We start from the raw sequence: 15,669 nt of genomic DNA, 5'->3' as shown, positions 1-15,669 counted from the left end.
ACAACTATATATATATATAGTGAAGGACACACTGCTACAACATATATTAAGTAACATTGCAGGAAGTTTGCTCAGTAGTAATGTGTGGGTGGCTCTTAAAAGAGCCGTTTTGGATGTGCTTGGGCATTACACGGTGTCTTGCCATGGGAAGATCTGGAATTAGCAGGGGCTTTGAGGACAACATGCTTTCCATCCAGTGCTCCACAGCAGAGAGGAAAATTCCACCGCTCCTCAAACTGCACAGCAATTGATCTCCACTCCTCTGTGGTGGGCACAGCCATGAACTCCTCCACAAGGCAGTCCCAAATAGCTGTGGCAACATCTGGGACAATACCGGAGACAGTGGAGACCCAGACACGGAAGCTGTTTGCGATGGTCCTAAAGGAGTCATCAGTAGCAAGATATCTGCAGCACAGAAGAACATTCAATTTAACAGAGTTATTGAACATACTGTAGCTGCTAATAGAAGTCGTTTTTTATTGATATGACTGCACAGCTGCTGTCATGAATAATAAACATCTTAAATGCTGGTGATTTTCGTAAGATTACGTTATTTTGAGTATTGTCGGACTTCGGATCCATCATGGATCCAAACTCCATTCAGAAAAACTATGTTAAAGTGGCTTCCTTGCCCTGTTGTGGACCGACAAAGCCTGAACTTATTTCATTAATTCATTTTATGGAACTGCCACTCACCAGAGACAGACGGACAGACTGTAGTAGGTGTCCAGTCGACAAATCCTGGGACCGACCCGAGCCAATAGGTCATCAAACTGGCTAATGGTTAGCCTCATGTAGCGCTGGAAGCGGCAGTCATCCAGACGTAGTTCCTGGAGAAGTCTGTGAAATTCACTGAGCTGTGTGCGCCTACGGATGCTGTTATGGACCCAGAGACAACGGCGTTTGGCATTCCGACGTTTGAGGGACTTCCACAACACGTACAGAGCAGAAATTGTCCTTATTCCTCCGGTTGACGGCGGAAAACAATGGCGGCCAGATTGAGGCTTCCAGGACGATAAACCACGCCCCCTCTCCGGCGCTACGAGATTTTGCGGCGTCTGGTGTGAACACGACCGGCGGCGCGTTGGACGCTTTTTTGCAGTGCGTTGGACGCTTTTTTGCAGTGCGTCAAAAAATCAACGCAACCGGTGTGAACGCAGCATTAGGGGAGAGGCAAGAAAGAGAGCAAAGGTGGGGGGTCATGAATCAACCTTCTGCGTGCGGTCCACGTTGTAGTGAGAATGGGGGTTGCTGGCCGTATCGTACACAAAGTGCCGCTGTCGGTAGAACTGCCGGCAGTTATGTACGATTGCCGAGATTCCACACTTCACTCACAGAGCTGATTTAATGAGGAGAGAATACCACACGAAGTGTAATAAAACAAATGAAAATAAATCCCAAGCAAACAGTCATAGCAGTTAATACACAATGCAACGGAGTTTCTCTGGTCCGTAACGATTGCGTAAATACCTCCGTATAATGCGACAGTGTCTTAACACAAACAGAATACGGGAATGTACCATAGAGCAGGTCTTATGATCCGCGAGGAGTTGCGCAATACCTCGATATCGCGCGACAGTAACTTAAACACACAAAAACACGGGAATATCAACATATAAATGAATGACCTGAATTAAATCTACGTTAATTTAAGCTAAGCTCGACGGCGCGACACTGTTTTCTTCATTCTGACGAGCAGGCGAGATGAACAGACGTGAAATTGTCCTGTGTCATTTGTGTGTCCTGTTTACAATGGCACTTATGGTTACAGAGAGAGTTGTATATATGCTTGAGAAAAAGGGGTATTTTGTCCCATCCCAGAGGGTTGGACAATCCCCTATGGATGCTGCATTTGTGCTGGATTTGGATTTCAAATATAGAAGAAATAGTGGGTGTATTTATTGACATTGAGAAGGGTTATGATATGCTGTGAAAGGAGGTTATAAAGCTGTATGACGCTGGGGATGAAGGATACTAAACTGGATAAAAACTTTTTCAGAGATCATACTATTCAAGTACAAGTAGGTGGGGCTATGTCCTGTAAAGAAATTGCGGGACCCCCTCAGGAAAGCATAGTTACTCCAGTTTTGTTTAACATAATGATTATTGATATTGTTTTTGGTGTACTATGGAGCTAAATCCAGGTCAAAAGTTTCGTTCACTTGAAAAACAAATGTGAACCTGAAAGTCCCAAAATACAGCAATGTATTCAAAATAAAAATAAGTGAATGAAAAGTTTTTTTGGGTTGAATATAATTTTGATTCAGTTCTGGAATTTTTTCGAATACATTTTTTTTTTTCAGTTTTCAAGTTCATATATATTTTGATATTTGAGTTATTATATTTTTCAGTTTCAGATTTTATATTTTCAGATTCAAATCTTTTTTTTGGGTTTCAAATCTTTTTTTCACGTTCAGGTTTTTTTTTTTTCAGTTCAGGTCGTTTTTTTCAGTTCAGACTTTTGACCCAGATCTAACGTGGGGGGCGTGGTATCAACTGAGAGGGGCGTGTCATCATGAGTGACAGCATAACAACGAGGGCTGAGGAGTTCCTCAACCACGTTGCCTTCAGGTAACGTGGGCACCGCGAGAATTATGATTAAACACTTTCTATACACCATATTCACGTGATTGAAAGTTAAAAAAATGACGCTAGTGCCAAAATTCTGTTTAGCAAGCTGTTTTAGCCTCTACTTGGGACGAATCACAGTAAAAGAGCAATAAACTATGCCATATTGGGCCGTTCAACTACCACACTTAATATCTGACGTTTCGCACTTCCACACACCACTGTGAACGCAGCGATGGCGTCCGCTCCACCTGGACCGCCTGCTGGCGCCAGCGCGCAGGTAAGAAATCGAATACATTTTTTTACAGATACTAGAAATTATCCTAAATATTACAATGATGATTGTAAGATAGCGTCATACATGGAGGGAGAAGATTTATTTAAGTGGGGATTTCGCCAAAGCTAGAAATTAAGCAACTAGCTTAATGCTGTTAGCTTGTGTTTGTGAATTGTTCCCTCCTTACACTGACCAGCTCAAGTCCTTCAATGTGTGTTGTCTTTCGTAACAGAATGTCGACTATAATTCGACAGTGGCTGCAGCTGCACAGAGCCTTATAAATGTTGCTTGGCGTCACTGTTTACAGAACTTCGTCGTTCATCAGTGTGGATCCTCAAATCGTTATCACTGTGGTTATCTCTATAGTTATATAGTTCTTGGTGTGGACGGACCTTTAGTTTACACAGCATAACCTTTGCAGTCCTCTTTGTTGTTGTATTCTGATACGTAATTTAGGCTATGATAGACGCCTTCCAAGTTGGCCACTTTGCATACGTTTTAAGTAATAACTTGCATGCTGTTTGTTTGCATGTATTTCTTCCACGTCTGCAGAGGGATCTTGATGTCTTCAGGATGGGTTGGGATAATCATCCTTTAAGGACAGAGCAAAATCTGTCCCCACAACAACTGTGGACAATCGGACTCCTCCAGAATCCTGTTAATGCTCCAGACCTGGCAGAGGTAGCAAATCTAAGTTATTTTTAAGCAAACATAGTATTATACATTGATAGTTTTGACCAGTGTTTCTACTTCATAGAATAGCAAAGCTCACACCATTTCCTTGAATTTATTTTAGACACAAGCATTGTGCATAAAACAGCTTTTCAACACTGTAAAGGAAGCCCTCAAAACTTATACCATGGAAAAACATCTTGGTACAACTGAATTTAGTTTACTTTAGATTACACTACCAATTATAATTTGGGGTAAGAAAATTGAATATTGCTTAATAACAGATGTGTCAAAGTTTTTTTCAATCACCAACGTCAAATTAATGAAAGAGATAACAGAACAAAAATGTGTTCAAATGCTGATCAGGGCTTGTATCTCTTTGTTCACATTAAAACTAATTAAATTATACTATGTTGATACTTGCATCAGCATAGTATCAGTTATGTTCACATGTTGATCTATTTAAAATCTGCTTACCTTTATAGTTTTACTTTATGTCCTCAGATTTCTATGTGACAAATGTTTAATTAAGAAATCTGCTTTTTTTTCTTGATGAAGGAAATCGAGGATGCAGATCTTGATTTCAACAGTGCCAGTGAGCAAAATGCAACCAGTTCTGGAGTGATTCTTCCACCCATTGCATGTCCCCTATGTGAGGAGGATATGGCACGCCTTAGGGCCGCTATTGATGTTGCTAGACCATCTGAGTCCTACGGCCGAGACATTTATTTAGCTGTATTGAACTGTGTACTAACTCATGTATCATAAATGCAAACGTTGTGTTTCAAGGGTTTTACCCCTTTAACACCAACAAGTATACAATGAATGTGTTTTAAATTTGTATTTGTTGTGACTGGCAACAGTGAAGCCACATGTAAAAAGAAGAATAAATCGTATAAAATCTTTTTTTAATTCCAAACCTTAACATTTTGTTCTCTTTTATAAACAGTCAACACAATTTTTGTGTGTACGGAACTCATTTTTCAAAACAAGTATTTTTAAATATTACAATTAAATACTTTTCTTTTCTCAGAACATGAGAGTATTAAAACAGCAGTTTTTGCTAAACATGAACGGAGGCAAAAAAAAAAAAAATGGAGGGTAGAGAGAGACAATTGTCTACACATTGTGAAATTCCTGCCCGAGATGAAAAGCCTCCATCATAACCTTTTTGAACTCGACATATGACCTCATATGTCGTACGGGTAGTGCAATTGTCTTTGTACATGCTGAGACGACAGGGTAACAGATGCTGTGATGCCCAAAGTCTGCACTGCAGTCGTGGTTAAATCTGAGCATCACAGCAAAATCCTTCTTCTCGGATGGGAGAAGTGGGATGTGACCTTGGCCCGTGATCCACTGCAGAAACCTTGCAGGTGTGATGGACCGTGGGCCGTCTTCGTCCTCTTCATGATCTTCAGCTATGAAGCAAAGAGAAGAAAAAAATAAAGTTATGCGACAGTTTAAAATGTAGTTTTCCTTTTTTACTGCAATGCAGGTCTTTAGATTTAAAGAAGTGAAATAAACAGGTACTCTCGGTCACAGAAGAACAGCTGATCCAAAACAAATGTGTGTGATTTCCTGAGGTTTAGAGATATTCGACTATTTCGGCCAACCACAATGGTTATAAATGGCATTCTGTGTTAACATTAAGTCTTTTTACATAGAATGGAGATATAGATTGGCCTTTGTAAAAGTTCTCATTAAGAACTAGAGGTTTAGGAAAAACAATTCTCATTTGTATGTATAATGTCTATGCAGTTGTGGAGTGTAACTAATTTCATTTACTAACTTCACTTAAGTACTATTTAAAAGTACTTGTACTTTACTTCAGCCATACTTTCCATGTTCAACTCTTGAACATGGAGGGCCAAAATCTGCAAAGGGAAACTCACTTTGCACGTTTGGCATTGTGCTTTTGGCATACTTTTGAATTCAATGGCATCTGGAGGTAATGGATTTACATCAAACTCATGTTGCAGAGGCACAATAAACAGGGTGTTTCTCCCTGACCCTGTAACACTGCGAATTAGGGTCCCAGTGTAGCCATGAGAATCAGGAGGAATCATTATCAGTCTCCTTTTACCCTGCCCACCTGTAAATGCAACATTGTTTAGATCAGTTGTGTTTGTTTGGGCTACTTATTTGAATGGCAATGTATTACAATGGAATTTATATAACAAGTTTTCTCTACCTGCAGCCTTGTAGAGTAGCCATCCTCCTGTCAGCCCCTGCATCTTAGGATACTCATCTTGTAGTAGTCTGAAGAACTAAAAGAACAATAACATAGGGACTAAGTGATGTCTACATGCTTGAAGAAAAGCCAAACACGAGGATGAAGTTGCATGTTTCAAATATAAACAATTGTGCAATTTGTAACTAGTACGTGTTCTTTATGAAATACCTCTTCATGGCCCATATCCCTGTACATGTTGAGATGTCTTTTTCCAAGTCCTGCCTGGGCAAGGTCAAACTCTTCAGAGGAGGTTGGGGTTGTCTCTGCATTAATGTTCAACAGGTATGCATAGAAACTAAAAGGCCTCCAGGTCTTTGTGGATGCTGTGCCACAGGTCTTTAGACTCGGCATCATTCGCTTTCCACGGTTACTTTTTCTTGTGAAAAACCCAGGGAAAGATCTACATGATTAAAAAAAAAGAATTTGATTAAAATATGATGAATATACATATGAACTTGTCAAACTACCATTAAATTAACATGAAAAATGAAATTCCATAAAAACTAAAACCTGGCCATGTCCTGTTCTACAGAAGATGATGGCTCTTGCTGCGTTCTTCCTTGCTCTTGCTGTCCCTGAGAGAGGTTCTGTGCGAGCACATTTATAAGGCTCTGTGCAGCTGCAGCCACTGTCGAATTATAGTCGACATTCTGTTACGAAAGACAACACACATTGAAGGACTTGAGCTGGTCAGTGTAAGGAGGGAACAATTCACAAACACAAGCTAACAGCATTAAGCTAGTTGCTTAATTTCTAGCTTTGGCGAAATCCCCACTTAAATAAATCTTCTCCCTCCATGTATGACGCTATCTTACAATCATCATTGTAATATTTAGGATAATTTCTAGTATCTGTAAAAAAATGTATTCGATTTCTTACCTGCGCGCTGGCGCCAGCAGGCGGTCCAGGTGGAGCGGACGCCATCGCTGCGTTCACAGTGGTGTGTGGAAGTGCGAAACGTCAGATATTAAGTGTGGTAGTTGAACGGCCCAATATGGCATAGTTTATTGCTCTTTTACTGTGATTCGTCCCAAGTAGAGGCTAAAACAGCTTGCTAAACAGAATTTTGGCACTAGCGTCATTTTTTTAACTTTCAATCACGTGAATATGGTGTATAGAAAGTGTTTAATCATAATTCTCGCGGTGCCCACGTTACCTGAAGGCAACGTGGTTGAGGAACTCCTCAGCCCTCGTTGTTATGCTGTCACTCATGATGACACGCCCCTCTCAGTTGATACCACGCCCCCCACGTTAGATCTGGGTCAAAAGTCTGAACTGAAAAAAACGACCTGAACTGAAAAAAAAAAACCTGAACGTGAAAAAAAGATTTGAAACCCCAAAAAAAAGATTTGAATCTGAAAATATAAAATCTGAAACTGAAAAATATAATAACTCAAATATCAAAATATATATGAACGTGAAAACTGGAAAAAAAAAATGTATTCGAAAAAATTCCAGAACTGAATCAAAATTATATTCAACCCAAAAAAACTTTTCATTCACTTATTTTTATTTTGAATACATTGCTGTATTTTGGGACTTTCAGGTTCACATTTGTTTTTCAAGTGAACGAAACTTTTGACCTGGATTTAGCTCCATAGTGTACCATTATTTCCTGAGGATTTGGCCATTTGGAAAAGAAGCCGGAATTTTGACCAATATTCAAAGGCCATTTTGGCAGGCATTAGATACAGTAGTGAAATAGTCAGCAAAGTATGTGGTCTTCAAAACAGCAGGACCTCAGAATATCTAACAAACCCGTTGAACGAGTTTAAACATTTCAATTTTCTGCGAGCCTGGCTTTAGGAGAGAATGACATGGAGGGTGTGACAAAGTCATTCATGTCTTACGATGCCTGGTAGGATCTGACTGGGGAGCAGATAAAGGGAATATTAATGATGATTTATCGGGCAGTCATAAGAGCTGCAATTGATTATTGGTGATGCTGGACAGCATGCAGGCTAAAGCGCCTATAATATGTGGCGAGGCTTTTGGAACAACACCTATGAATGCTCTTTTAACTGAAATAGGGGAAACCAAACTAGCGTTCAGAAAGAGCCTCTTAAGTACTGGTCTGAGCTGCAGAGTTCTAGGTTCTTAACACCTGCTAAGTGTTTGTTGAAGGCGCACTGGGAACTCCAGGAGAGGGATGAATAAATAAGGAGATTGAAATGAGCCAAAGAGCAGGGGGAGTGGGAGTGACAGATTTGTCGATGGGCCCCGGCAGTGTACTGGCCACCTGTTCCACCATGGCTGCTGCCAGATCTAATAACAGAAACTTTGTCTGTGCTCAATCAAGTATCTAAGTTGGGGAGCTCTGTTGGGTTCCAGCTCCTGTAGAAGTACAGGGGAATGAAGATGCCGATTTAAAAAAGCTGTGAACAGGAAGGAGGTAGACCTGTAAGTATTGTATTGAAGGGTTGAGTATAAAAGCATAACTCGAGGAATTGCAAATTTGTGAAAAAAGAACGAGAGCATTTTTATTTACAGCCAACAGTGAAGCACAAGCCTAATACAGGAAGGGGCAGGAGGGAGATTGTGGTAATAACTAGGCTGAGACTGGGTCACTGTGGACTGAATCATGGGCTGCCAATGTTGGGTATGCACCCAATTGGAAAATGCAGCTGTGGGGTGGCGGACACTGTGAAGCATGCCTTGATGGAATGCACCCACTATCACAGGGAGAGACAGATCATGCAAGCAGAGCTGGCAGAAATTTAAGTTACAGATCATTCAGTGAAGTCAATTCTCACCGTGGGAAATTGAGAATCTGTAATGACTTTTCTCCATTGTACCGGACTCTAAGGATATGCATCACACAATGGAGGTCTACAAATTAACTGTGGAGGGCAGCAATACGTCGAGTCTGCCGCAAATTCAACTGAAGAAGAAGTAAAAGAAGCTTACAATGCCCTAGGTTGGTAGATGAGGTTTCCATGGCCCCAGGCTAACCTGTTGATCCATAATCAGGCTTTAGATGGGGAAAGATCTCTCATCCGCTGCACCATTGAAATAATATGGGCAGTAATTGCCCTGTTTGAGAAAGCAGGTTTAAAAAACTCTGAGCTTAACCCTGAACTCTGAGTTGACTTATCCTGAGATGGAAACTCTTAATTTCTGGTTCCTAAACAGCTGATCAGAGTTTGTTCTGTCTAAATTAAGTACCAACAGGTAGATAAAATGTAGGGCCTCTATTGTAATCTAGTGGACATAAGAGATATTAAAGGATGTATATACAGACTATGTACCGTTATCTTTAACAGAGAGACTGTCAGAGCGGGTAAATGTTAAGGTAACACAATAAAGTATTATTCTGTGTGGACCCTTAATTCATCATTTACCACAGACCTTGGTGGTATTGGATTGTGTATTAGGCTATAGACTACATAAGGCCTACATTTTAGATATATTTGTTCAACTTTGATCTGATGGGGACAATACACAGGGCCCAGCAACTGAAGATGAAAATTAAAAATATATATATATGTAGATCAAAGACAGAGATATAATTATAAGCTTACAATCGGATCCAGTAATGTTCGGTGAGATGCACTTAAAAAGGCTTTACGGTTCAAATACAGTGGATTAAAAATGTTAGACAATTCAGTAGCTCTATTTCAGCTACTTCAACAAGTTAAAATCTCACTCCATTCTGCAGCCGCATCACTCGGAAATATTAACATATAATCTCCAATATTATAGGAATTATGTTCCACCAGTGACAGCTGAAATCAACTGTGTGCAGTCACAGCATTATATACTGTATTAATATGAAAAAATAACTTCCACTTGCAAAAAGGACATGTAGAGATTGTATTCTGAGCCTGGGATGACTTGGTTATTGTGTAATATTTGAATGTGAGAGCAAAACAATGCTGTTCAAAGGAATGACTTGCTGCTTTTAGTGTTGTCACTGAGTAACAAAATAATATCCAACCAGGATTTACATTCTGTCATACAGTAAACATCCTCTAATTAATGCGCTTTGATTCAGACTGAATGAGGACATGAGCGTGTCTGTCTCTGTAAGAGGGAGGAGACTCAGGGTTTGTTACCATGGTAACTGATGATTAAGAATACACATTGGGGCCAGACTTCCTAACCAAATAAGGTGCTACTTCAGGCCAATTTGATTGACCAAATGCCAACTGTATGTCCTTCCTGCAGGTCTGAATGTGAATGCCCCCCTTCCTGCCCTTTGTCATAGTCCTCCCTTACCTCTGTCTTCTAGTATTTACATACAGTCTAACCACTGCTCTCAAAACTGTAATGCCCAGCCATTTTATTTACCCTTCTTTCTTCTGAACAAGGACTGCAATTGCAACCTTTCAACATGATCATGAACTCTCACAAAAAACATACAAACTCTGGCGATGCTGCACACTGAATCGGGCTCCCTATTAACATAACTCCGCAGACTTGTTGCTAATGTTAAACTATTGATACCAAATAAAGCTAAAACTGTTCAATACACAACTGCTGAATTTGCTGCAGATACAGCTTTATATTTCGCTGCCTTTATGAGCAGAAAATGGCCGTGAAGCTCTTCGTGGAGATTCTGGTCACGCGAATATTGCGGAAGTCCAAGGTGAACTTGAAGACTGTGGACGTCTCTGACATCATCCTACGTCTGTTCGAGAGGACGTGGATCTTAGTTGAGATAGTCGACTTCGATATCTCCCAGAAAACCTTCAAGCATCTCGACAAGATCATTTTTAAGGATTTGTGCAAGAATTGGGGCTCTCCAGAAATGGTGCTGCTCGCCATGGCCATAGGGGAACCGGAACTTGGAAACTGCATCGCCATCGCCTTCGCCATCAGACATCACCTCACGACAGGACCAAAGAAGAGCTGCATCTCCCGCTTCTTCTCGTCCGTGGGCTGTGCCTTCAACACATCACTGCATTACTGGAGGACGTGCAAGAGGCCTATTAGTGTTCAAATCTTTCTTTTTGGAATGGTGTTATTGGTGTTAAGCATTCCAACTATTATTGTCATGATCTCTACTTTTGGAATGCCGTTCATCATTCCAATTATTGCTGTCACGTTGTTTGTTATTGCTCTTCGAATCTATGTTGAACTTCCTAAAATTCACCTATTTAGATTCGGTTCTGGGAGTTTTAAGGATATGTATAAGAGGTATTTCCCTGATGTAGTTCCATGAAAAGTCGCTCTCTCTCCCCTGTAGTCTTAAAACACGAGTGGAGGGGTTAGGTTTAGTAAGCCTTTTACTTTTCCTTTTACTTTGTCCAAGTAACAGACTGAAATGCAGTAGAAGGCCAAACTTGTATAATTACCATGAATATTTGATCTTCTAATTTGTACTCTATATTTGTAATTTGTTCTACTTAAATTGCTATAATAGGTTTGGAAATGTGGGGGGAAAAATGGACACGGTGGAGCAACAGCATCATTTAAAGCTACGTTCTTTCTCTCCGTTTTCTCCATTATTGTCTATCATTTTCTTCCATCAGGACACCTCATGATGCATTACATCAGACATAACTGCCACATGATTCTCTCTTTATTTGTCCTTTTCTCCCACCTCTGTGCTATTAGTCAAATGCACGAAGTTGCCAATTACTCATCTGGACATTAGCACTAAGTGGTTTTAATGATCTTAATAACTCCTTTTCGTAATGCGCCTATAGACATCTGTCTCTTTGTGGAGAGAGCAGCTCTCATTATTCAATGAAGAGGTCAGCTCATTTGGATTGCAGATCATTTTTATCCATGAGTCTCTCCCTCTGTCTCTCTAATGTTGGATAATTCTCCCCCCAGCAGCCACTAATGAACAGGGAGTATGTTTTAAGTGTATGCCAAAAAGTGTTAATTTGTTCATGTGCGACAGAGAGACAGATCACAAGTGTGTGTGTGTGAGCTGAAAAATGAGCAAACAGGCCCGTGGTGATTCTCTTCAACAGTGTCATGTCAGTGCAGATGCAGCCCTGTCTGCAGGATTTCATTAGCGTTCATTAATTGGATAACATAAGCTAATTGAGTTATTAATCATTAGCTTATGTAGACATGCCGCCCACCTACAACTCCCTTCCTCTGTTGGCTCTGATTTTTTGCTTTGCAGCTGCCTCCATCCCTTCTCCTGCATGTTAAAAGTCAAGCCTTCTTCTACTCTATGCACCTGTGAATGTTCACAGTCACAACGCGTATCATCGCATCTCGTTTCTCTATATATTTTGTCTTCCCCCCCCCCCCCCCCCCAACACATATATAAGCCCAGCTTATGGGAAACCTGAGTAACGCTTGGTCTCCCTCTTCCTCCCACTCAATAATGACCAGTTCTGTTGCCGTACAGTCCACAATATTTATTTATTTAGACCAGTTGTGGTAGAAATAAGCGTCAGGGTGAGCCTGGCCCAAAACAAAAAACAAATACATTTTTATAAATAGACTAACTTACCTATTCCCAAAATGAACAAAAAAGAAAATACACGCAGTTTACCTCCCTCTCTAACGAATAAACAGAAGAAAACTAGGTGAACAAAAAGGGTTTCTCACACCTACAAGTACCCAAAATGCTTTCAGGCTACATTTCACACTTGGCCAATCCGATCGGTACCCCCTAAGGATCAGCAACTCCCTCGCCAGTGCAGCACGGGCTGGTTGGGAGACGGGCAGGAAAGAGAGAGACCGCCGGCCTCCACAGGTTCCTTCTTAAATCAGGCCTAAACAGTCCCCATCAAATCACCTGCAACGCATCAGATAGGAACACAGAAACAAGGTAAACAGCACCCCCTCAGGCAGGGAGGTAAACAAACAAAGCCTATGACGCTCTAAGTCAGGAGTCGGCAACCTTTACTATCCAAAGAGCCATTTTGCCCTATTTTCCACCAAATAAAATGTGTCTGAAGCCGCAAAACCTATTTGATATCACAGCTCATAATGTTTTGTATATAGTTAGAACTACTACAGGCGTTCCATCTCAGCTGCGGAGCGCCTGTCCGTCTGTCTCCGGTGAGTGGCAGTTCCATAAAATTGATTAATGAAAGAATGAAATAAGTTCAGGCTTTGTCTGTCCACAACAGGGCAAGGAAGCCACTTTAACATAGTTTTTCTGAATGGAGTTTGGATCCATGATGGATCCGAAGTCCGACAATACTCAAAATAACGTAATCTAACGAAAATCACCAGCATTTAAGATGTTTATTATTCATGACAGCAGCTGTGCAGTCATAGCAATAAAAAACGACTTCTATTAGCAGCTACAGTATCTTCAATAACTCTGTTCAATTGAATGTTCTTCTGTGCTGCAGATATCTTGCTACTGGTGACTCCTTTAGGACCATCGCAAACAGCTTCCGTGTCGGGGTCTCCACTGTCTCCGGTATTATCTCAGATGTTGCCACAGCTATTTGGGACTGCCTTGTGGAGGAGTTCATGGCTGTGCCCACCACAGAGGAGTGGAGATCAATTGCTGTGCAGTTTGAGGAGCGGTGGAATTTTCCTCTCTGCTGTGGAGCACTGGATGGAAAGCATGTTGTCCTCAAAGCCCCTGCTAATTCCGGATCTCAGTTCTACAACTACAAGGGAACATTCTCATTAGTTCTCCTGGCAGTTGTGTTTGTGAAATATTGTTTCCGGCTGATTGATGTCGGAGGCTACGGAAGAACCAGCGATGGTGGGAGTCTGGCCAACTCAGCTTTTGGTCAAGCTCTTAAATCTGGCACCCTCCAACTGCCTGCTGACCTGCCACTACCAGGAGCTGACCACCAAGGACTTCAGCCACACGTCTTTGTTGCTGACGAGGCCTTTCCACTGAGAAAAAATCGAATGAGGCCATTCCCCGGCCGCATCCTTCCAAGGGACCGCCGGATCTTCAATTACCGTCTCTCCCGAGCTTGGTTGGTTGTGGAGAATGCCTTTGGGATCCTTTCTTCTCAGTGGAGGATGTACAGGCGAGCCATTGAGGTCCACCCAGAAGTTGCAGAGAAGTGTGTGAAGGCTACATGTGTTCTGCATAACTTCCTGCGGAAAACCACCCCAACAACAGCAGTGACCATACCGGTTGGAAAGGTGGAGCCACTGCCAGATCTGGGAAGAATTGCTGCCAACAACTCTGCAAGAGAAGCCATCAGGGTGAGGGAGGCCTTCACATCCTACTTCTCTGCTGAGGGAACGGTCCCATGGCAAGACACTGTGTAATGCCCAAGCACATCCAAAACGGCTCTTTTAAGAGCCACCCACATTACTACTGAGCAAACTTCCTGCAATGTTACTTAATATATGTTGTAGCAGTGTGTCCTTCACTATATATATATATAATTGTATCCTTAAGTTTTCTTGTAAAACTACAATAAAGAACATGGACAAAGTAACATGAAATGAAGTGCATTTATTTATTGAAAATGTATAGAAAAACAGATACAAAAAACAAACTAATTGTTACAAAATACAAACTAATTGTTTTTTTTAATTCCTGGTTTGTTCCCTGGAAAGATTGTCCCCCAGATGTCTAATCCAAATGTTCCAAATTCAGCACCACAGTGCTGGCTTCATAAATTAATTTGTGAATTTGCAATTTTACATATTCCTTTTGCTGGCGTGGCAATCTTTCCAGGGAAGGAACCAGGCTCCTCATGAAGAGTTCATCCTCAGATTGTAGTGGAGCTGGTGGAGCAGGGGTGTCTCTTTCCAATGCCTGCAGAAGGCGCTTCTCTATCTCCTGCTTCTTCTCGATCCCTGTTGGCCTTTTTGGGGCCCTTCTTTTTCCTGTATGACATGGAAACAACATATTTCGTGAAACTATTGCATCCCATCACTACAATAGCTTGTAAAGTAAATATTTGTAATTGTGAAAAACATACCATGAATGCATAAATTGTATTCATACAAAAAAATGCAATCCAACTTTTGTGATGTACATACCCATGGGTGGAGCAGGAGTGGGAGGAGGAGGAGCAGCAGTACCTTGAGGTTCTTCCTCACCGTCCTCTGATGACCAATCTGTTTCATCTTTGAACATAAACAATTAAACAATTTTATGACTCAAAAGTGCTGCTTTAATTAAATAGTAATTTGCCTTCAAAGCTATGACAGTATAGTGGTTTAAGATCCGGAGCCCAGGGTTCAAAGCTCCTTTATTAGGGCCCGAGCACCGACGTAGTCGGAGCGGAGGACCTATTGAATTTCGAATGTTTATTATTAGGGCCCGAGCACCGACGTAGTCGGAGCGGAGGACCTATTGAATTTCTAATGTTTATTATTCTTATTCTTATTTTTAGTGTTTCGTCGCAAAAAGGAGGTGCTTGGGATATTGGGAATTTTGTGAAATTTGGCACGCAAGCCAGAATTTACGAAAATTGCAGTCTGATTGGGGTGTCCAGCTGCGGTATGAAATATTGGCTCGCTAGCGCCCCCTATTGAGTAGCCCCAACATCAGGTTTCACCCAGCTGTATGAAATTTGGTAGGCATGTGGAACGTGATGAGACGCACAAAAAATCCTCTTGGAAGTTTTCTCTAAACCAAACAGGAAGTCGGCCATTTTTACTTTTATGACGTTTTTTGACCGTTTCCAGGCGTCATACTTTAACGAACTCCTCCCAGAGATTTGACCCGATTGACTTCAGATTCGGCTAGTCTGCTCTTGAGACCTTGGCAGTGAAAAGTTACTCAAAGATCAAAAAGTTATGGAACTATGTGGCCGTGGCGTGGCGTCAAAGAAACACCATTCGCCCGAAACAGGAAGTTGTTGTAACTCGGCCGTACATTGTCGAATCTGCTCCAAATCTCTCATATGTCATAACATCCTGACCCGGAACACATCTATATGATAATTTAGAATCATAGTGATAGCGCCACCTAGTGGCAACCGGAAGTTGTATGCTGCGTACTTTGACATCCTGCTCCTCACAGATTAATCAGATCCCTCTCAAATCTTGTCAAACAAGCCTTAAGACC

At 41.3% G+C, this 15,669-nt stretch overlaps 1 long non-coding RNA gene across 1 annotated transcript; it reads right to left on the bottom strand.

Annotated features, from left to right (window-relative positions):
* Positions 1-5,463: 5,463 nt before the first annotated feature.
* Positions 5,464-6,055, bottom strand: LOC306779364. The gene is made up of 3 exons (XR_013772110.1): positions 5,922-6,055; positions 5,712-5,787; positions 5,464-5,612 (listed from the first exon to the last, which is right to left on the bottom strand). It is a non-coding gene; the product is annotated as an uncharacterized lncRNA (long non-coding RNA).
* Positions 6,056-15,669: the final 9,614 nt, after the last annotated feature.

The sequence above is a fragment of the Melanostigma gelatinosum genome (assembly GCF_949748355.1).
Source record: "Melanostigma gelatinosum genome assembly, chromosome: 7".
Taxonomy (NCBI): Eukaryota; Metazoa; Chordata; class Actinopteri; order Perciformes; family Zoarcidae; genus Melanostigma; species Melanostigma gelatinosum.
This window is presented reverse-complemented; position numbering and strand designations above follow the sequence as displayed.